Consider the following 7876-nt stretch of genomic DNA (forward strand, 5'->3'; position numbering starts at 1 on the left):
CATCATGTTCATTTGCAGCTTCGGAACTTGTCCTTATCGTATCATGTGCAACACGGTATAACTAATTAGAAAAAAAAAACACAATCTAAACAAATCTCATTCATTTGTTGGTTTTGTCAGCTTGATACACACTACAGATCTTTTCATCAATGGTAGTTATTTCTAGTCAGCTATGACTCTGGGTTTACCCCTACATAACAGACGAAGGCAGAAATGTCCATTTTGAAGACAGTCATCTGAAAAACGAAGTGCATCCCATTAACATCAATCACTCAAAGAACTTGTTTTTCGTATGACTTCATCAGTCAGACATTACTGTTGTGGATGAATTGTGACCCACTCTTCTTTACAGCATTGCTTCAATTCACTAAGGATTGCGACCAATTGTTTATGCACAGCTCTCTTAATGTCCTCCCACAGCATTTTTGTCAGGTTAAGGTCTGGACTTTTGCAATTTTGGCAATTGCAACACCTTCAAACTTCATTTTTAGCCATTCTATTGCAGCCATAGTTGTATAGCAGATGTTGTAGATGTGCTGCTGTGTTTGTTTTGTTGCAGGTGCCACTTTTGACCAAGCTTTAGCTGGTAGACAGGCAATCTCACATACAGAGGAGTTTATGTTTGACTCAGCTACTGTGGCTGTAAAATCAGCCCAAATCATTACCCCTCCAACACTGTACTTGGCAGTTCATATAAAGTGTTTAGGCTGATATACTATATTTGGTTTTTACCAAATGTGGCAGTATTCATACTGTCTGACATCTTCTCTCCAAAGGACAAAGATTTTGTGGTTTATTCAGATGTAACTTTACAAACCTAGGTCATGGTGCCATGTTCAAGCTTTCCCCTGGTAACTCTCCCAAATAAGCCATGCTTTAGATATTTTGTGACTGCACTGCCATAAAATGTAACAGTTAATATGCTAGCTGGGACTACTGGAGAGTCTGAAATGGGTTTACTGCACAGGGAATTTGCTGGGATATCCTCTCCTAGAAAGATTGTATCATTGTGTTAACGGACACCTCAATGCTCTAGATCATCAAACTATCAAAATTTCAGTTTTTATATATTATGCTCACACTTGCTGACAGTCAGTTAAACAAAGCCATTTGATTAGCAATACTACCTACCCTCCTAATTATTATGGAAGCCTAAGAACTCAGTTTTTCACATGACAGCTCTGAGTCCAGTGAAAACTTTCTTTTTCAAATTACTGTATACGCCTAGTAATGGATACAAGTTCTTTGTGGTAGTTGTGCAGTGTTGAATGGCTTTTACAGCCCCCCCCCCCAGCCCGCTCCTGCAGACTGCTGAAAACATTTGCAGAGACAGCAGCTTTTTCCCCAACATGTTGCTTATTGCACCACAGCAGTCACTACAACAACTGAAGGGTTTTGTACTGTATATATTTCGCCAGCACTCATCATTTCAGGGGCATGTTTTTATCTGATTGTCAAATCATCAGAATTCCATTTCTAATAGTTTCCTGTTGGTAAAGACGGACACAGGTGCTGACATTAGTTAGGCTGTTGTCACTGTGCAGGGAAGCTAACACAGCATTTTTCTTTCAAGCAAGTTGCTTATGGAAGTTAAATTTCAAAGTCAGCAGAAGAGTAAATCTGTAGAAAATAGTCTGTTGGTTGTAAACACCCAATACAGATCAAAAATGGGGTCTATGTTGAAAGCAAAGAAAATAGATTTCAAGGGTTTAACTTTAAATTACAGAGTTTTCAAACTCTTTAAATTTTCAATGGTGTTTTAAATATATGCAAACAAAACTATTAACTATTCCTATGCCTTAATTCTCTATGCCACAGATTTAACAAAGTACTGGAAACATTCCTCAGAGATTTAGTCCATCCTGACATGATAGCATCACAAACCAAATTGCTGCAGATATGTCAGTTGAAGATTCATGATGCGAATCTTCTGTTATCCCACTTCCCAATGGGGGTTCTATTGGATTTAGATCTGGTGAGTGTGGAGGCCTTTTGAGTGCAGTGAACTAATTTTAATGACAAAGAAACCAGTCTGATGATTTGAGCTTTGTGGCATGGCGTTTTATCCTCCTAGAAGCTGCAATCGGATGATGAGTACACGATATCATAAAGGGATGGACGTGGTCAGCAACAGTAAACAAGATAGGATGTAGCATTTAAAAATGCTCACTTGGTACGTATTTGCCAACAAAATATCCCTATATTATTGTTTGTGGCAAATTCTGTCTTAGGAAAAATCAGGACTCATTGGATGATGGATTTTACAATTTTATTGTCACATTTTGGTGAACTGGACAGAAGTGGCACCCAGATTGGTCGTCTGCTCCTGTAGCACATCTGCTTCAAGGTTCAAGGTTGTGGATTTAGAGATACTTTTCTGTGTAACTTGATTGTAAAAAGTGGTTTTTGAATTAAGGCTGTGTTACAGGATCGTTTCTCTGCACCTGACCATTCTCTGTTAAGTCGAGGGGTAGCTGTGTAGGTGCAGGTGCTGAAATAGACCAGCCTGTATGCCACGAACATGCTTAATGATGCTCTCATCGACTGTTAAAACCACTGAGTTGCTACCATGTGATTGGCTGATCAGACAGTTGCATTAATGAGATGGACAGATCAACAATCAGTTGCTCAGGTGCAAAGAAAAGAAACAAAAATTTCACATAAATAAATCTTCTGAATACAAAGCGAAACATTACCAACTGTGAAGAATCAGATGATAATGAGAGTACCCTCCTTTTTTCACATCTTTGGCATGTGTAAATGAACTAAGAGGTTTGTTAACTAGATAACATGTAATGTATTTCTTTTTTCTTTAAATGATGCATTTTCCAAGTTTAACCATTTGATATGTTTTCTATCTCCTACTGTTAATAAAATGTGTTTGCAAAGCTTTGCATTCTCCACACTGCCAGAACCTCTTTGGATTTGCAGTAACATGTGTATTACCCATGTCAACACAATGTTTGTGAATGTAAAATACTTTAGGAAAGGTTTTAATATTTCGCTTGCAGCCAGTAGCTGAAATTTTGAAATATGCAAAGCAGTAGGTAGCAAACTAATTCACGGATATCATTTTGAGTTTTCACCATTTAACTGTGAAGTTATTACATTATTGATTACCAAAGTATGTAACTACTGGCAGTCTCCTAGCACCCAGATGTTATTAAATTTTCAAGCTAAATTATGCCAGAAGTTATTATTTGTTTTGAACATGGATTTTTTTCAGCTTTTAACCTTTTGGTAATATTTGTTCCTGTTTGACTGCTGCCACCTTACTGCCTGCTGAGGTGCGTGCCTCGACTCAGAAACTATCCATGATGAGATTGTACTGCTTCACCCTGCTTCTCTTAAAAACTCTGCCTGCTTTTTATTGCTTTCATCTGACTTAACTTTTTTTTCTTTGTTACAGGAAAGTTAATTTCGAGCTACTTTGGTTTGTGAAACCTCTTTACACCACAGAGAAAAGAAAATAACAATTTTCTTTTAACTCGGGGGTGGGCTCCTCTCTAAGTTTCCTCTTCATAGGGCCTCAGATGGCACACTAAATGGAGCCCCAAAGAGTGGACGCCAACACAGGACAGGAAATAATAATAGCAAAACAAACCACAATGCTTAAGGCATGGCTCGCGAATCAAACTAATTAGCAGCCAAGCGCCTGGGATCTTTAGTTAGTCATCTGAGAAGCCCATTAAAGACCTCCTTCTCTGCCTCTCTTCTCTTGAGTTCTCGCTCACACAGTAAATTCAGAGCACACTGCTTTCAGCATTATAGTCTCCAGCCTTAACGCCTTTAACCTAATTTCTAGTTTCCCTGTTCTTCCAGGGAAACTAGAAATTAGTCACTGTGTTTGAGTCTCTGGGTTCAGTTTATGTCACTGTGATATTGGATCACCACTGTTCTGTGTAACCCTGGCTATTAAAAGCAATGTGTTCTTTAGTACCATCACTGATCTAGAAATCTAGCACTATAATCACATAACAGTGCAGCAGAGTAAGGGCCTTCATTGACTTAATCTCCACTGCAATGTTTCTTGGACTCTGAGGCACATTGGCCTTCCTTAAACTGTCATTATGGCATGTCTTTGTATGTGTGTATATGCATACATGCACACAGATTGGTGCAGAATTGATTTTAAATTTGTATTTAATTCCTTTTAAAGGCTCACATGGCCTCACTTCTACCCACATTATAGATTTTGTCAGACCTTTTGAACTGAGCGACTTTCCTAATGGTTCCCATAGCCCACCTCATTGCACCTCATTATAAAAAGGTATCTTCTGTTAGAGCCTTAAAGGTTTACCAGAAGAATTTTAGGTTTTCTCAACGTTTTTATTTTGTTCTGTAAAATACTGTGTACCTGCTTTGAAAACTGGTTTACAAATAAAGATTTATTTTTATTATTATTATCACTATTGTATGTCTTATTATTCTTCTAATATGTTTTATTCCCTTGCACTTTCAATAGTTTCCTGTTTGGTTGATATTTTTCTGTCTTGGTTTTGCTTCCTATCTTGTTCTTATTTCCGGCTTTGTGATTCAGTTTTGTGACTAGTTCTCGCTATTATTTCTGTTTACTCATTGTCTTAGAATTTATATAGTCTGTATGAAATAACATGGTAAGAATGCATAGAGTGGATTATCTGAGATGCTCTTGTAATGGTCACCCTTTGCTCACAGCAGACCCAAGTGAACAGATCCACATATTTCCACATTCTGCATAATAAGTCCAGCTGCATAATATTTTTTATTTTTTTATTTGTTTTTTTCTCCCTGCCACAACCTTTTAGGAAAACAAAAATTGAACCACAAATGCCAAAATCTGAATGTCCACTTGAGGCTAGCTCCAAAAGTGACTGAATTCCTGTAGACTCCTATGTTAATATACCTAACTTCTTTTTCAAACTTTTTTTAGAGGGTGAATTATAATGCTTTAATGTTATGCATGTGATCAGTTTAAGAGGTTGCTTGTATTGTTTTTATTTTATTATATCTTTTATTTCATTTTTTATTATGTCCTTGGTAAAAAAATAAATAAATAACAAAGGAAAGAAAAATTTGTCACACACTTTATATGAATGGTGAGAATGCCTGGGGCACAGAGCTATCTAAACAAGAAGAAAAACAGTCTTTTTTCCTATTCATCTGTTAAGGTGTGGCCATTTTAATAAATGTGGCAACAGCTGTTTGTTAGGCATGCCATCCATTTTTATGAATCACTGAGCTGGAGTCATGACAAAGTTTGTGCTTTTGGACCCTTTTTAAAAAAATGGATTATCTAACACAATGTATGCTCTTCTGTTACTTGCTACTTGCTAGCATTTTCTTATTCTGTTACATAGCACTAATTAGCAGTTATGGAGAAAGTTTACTAACCAAGGTTGGTAGAATTAGTTAACTCCACCCACTTTAAAATATGACCACTTCTGGCTCCAAAAACCCCAACTATACGAATGTTGGTGTCTCATAATGTGGAGTCCAGAATAAAAAGGTGACATCATAATAATTGCATCCATCTTTTTCTACATAGTCTGTGGTTTAAGATGAAATCAAAAGGGTGTGGATTTCACCAGCCTAACCCTGCAGTGCCTTCTGTTATTCATCGCTTTATTCAACTTACCTTTTGTTTGCTTTTCTTGTCTCTTTCAATTGTTGTGTCTCCATTTGGGTCATGGTTTTAAATTATATATTAAGAGATATTTATAGGGCTATCCACTGGATAAAGAAATGATTTGGTTAGATTGAAAGATGGATAGATGGATGGATGTTAATATCAATGATAGACAAAGGGCAAAGTTAGAAAAAGGCACTTCTCATAGAAGCACCTGTGTCTTTTTAAGAAGTGGCGTCTAAGGCACAACACATAGTTTACATATTCAGTAGGTACATCGTGTCCTCGGGTTTACTACTATCTGTACTATCTTGGAACATGAGTGGAAGCCTGAGCAGCTCTTGTTGTCAGTCGGTGAGGACCCTAATTGGGACATAATGAAGGAATGTTTGTATTCCAAGAAAATGCCAAGCTACAAATTTCACTGTTACTCAGAGACGCATACAAAGCCTTTGCTTGTCCTAGAGCAACACTAGCCAAAATCAATACAACAAAGGTCATTGCTATTCCAATCATAGCCAAGCCTATTCTCTCTTTTTACTGTACGTGCTCTGTACCGACAAAATACACACAACATAAACTTCTCCCTCTGTGGAATCATATCACTGAAAAGAGGGCGCAGATGGGTTGCCGCTAATGTCATGCACATGTTTACTTATCTTATTTTGATCCATTAAAAGATACAGTAAAAAGTGAGAGGAGTATAATGGTTTGGTGTTTATTAGGTGGCTTCCTGCCAGCCTGAAAGATCCCTTCTGAGAGTGAGTGCTACTAAATTGAGACCCAGAATTCAAAGGAGCTCCATCTAGATAAAGATTCACACAGTCACAGACAAGCTGCAGTCATTGTGCTGCTGTCACTCAAGTCCAAACTTAAGCCAACCTTTCTCTGCAGTCAGTGTTGGCCATCTTTCCAGTGATGGAGGAGGTGAGAACATCTGCTCTGTTAATGCGAGGGGCCCAGGCTTTCTCCCTTTCACTCTGAACTTGTGATTGCTGAGGACACAGCATGAATGTCAGGCTTCAGTTCCAAATCTAACACGCTGCAGTGAGCCAGTGAGATCGCTAGGTGTCCACCATCTGTGTGTGTGACCTGCCAAGTGTCATGTCATCATCATCACCATCACTCAAACTTGCATCAGCCTCTGTGTGAATCTGTTTGTGTATGTGTGTGTTCCTGATAACAGGCATAAGTTTCCTGTGCCTTGTTTATGTTGTTGCAGGATTTGAGGTCGATTTAGGAGCAGTGGCAAAGCTGAATAGACTCTTTTGTGAGCTCAAGGGTGCTAGCAGGATTCACTTATACCTAAATTCACAGTCCCACCAGGGAAAAAGTGGTTTGAGACAGCATCATGACCAAAGTTATTGTGACTGTGGTCAATTAGCTTCCAATCTCTCACCACTGACATAGATCTTTTGGAGACAGAAGCCAGGTCTGCAACCTCTCGCTGTCAGTTGCCATTTTCAAATTGACTTTTTTGCATCTTGACAGCCAGAGATGGGCAGTGACGCGTTACTGTAATCCAATTACTTTTTTCAAGTAACGAGTAAAGTAAGGGATTACTATTGCAAAAAGGGTAATTAGATTATCCTTACTTTCCCGTAGGAACACTGCGTTACTGAGTTACTAAAACCATGATTTTTTTGCGAGAATGTCTCATGACTGTGACGTAAGTGAGTGCGACATTCGTGGCAACAGCTGTGTGCAGATCAACAATGGATAATATATCGAGTGCGGGAGAGAGTATGAGCGTGCAGTGTTTAAAGCGTGGAAGTACTGACCTTACTTTAAGTTTGATTCCATAAAAAGTGACAAAAACATTAGCGTCCACTGTTCACTGCGTGGGAAGAAAACTTCTTTTTACCGTGAAAAAAAACCCCTAAACTTCCAAGCAAGCACCGAGTGCGCTATGACATAGGAGGAATTTCACAGAGAAACTCACAGATTCTTCAACTGACCGCTGCGGCTCACCTGCACCAGGGCAAACCTCCGCCTACCCAACTCCTGCTTTACAGGTGAAAATAGAGCAACAGGACCGCTGAGTCTTTGATTTGATTTATTTTCTGCTGTGTTTTACTTGCATCTATTTGAAAGAGTGAGTGTAAACACAAAAAAATATTTTATTTTATGTGCTGGAATGTGCAGAAAATAGGTTTAAATATTAAACAAATTTCTTCCAGTCAGAGAATGTTACATATAATTAAATTTTTGCTTGATGCATAAAGTTAAAAGATTAAAACGAATAAAACAAGTTTTAAAAAGAGACTT

This window comes from Aulonocara sp. 'chitande type north' Nkhata Bay, linkage group LG17, assembly GCF_057382095.1.
Source record: "Aulonocara sp. 'chitande type north' Nkhata Bay isolate Kocher_YH1m ecotype deep benthic linkage group LG17, A_spYH_male_GT1.1, whole genome shotgun sequence".
NCBI lineage: Eukaryota > Metazoa > Chordata > Actinopteri > Cichliformes > Cichlidae > Aulonocara > Aulonocara sp. 'chitande type north' Nkhata Bay.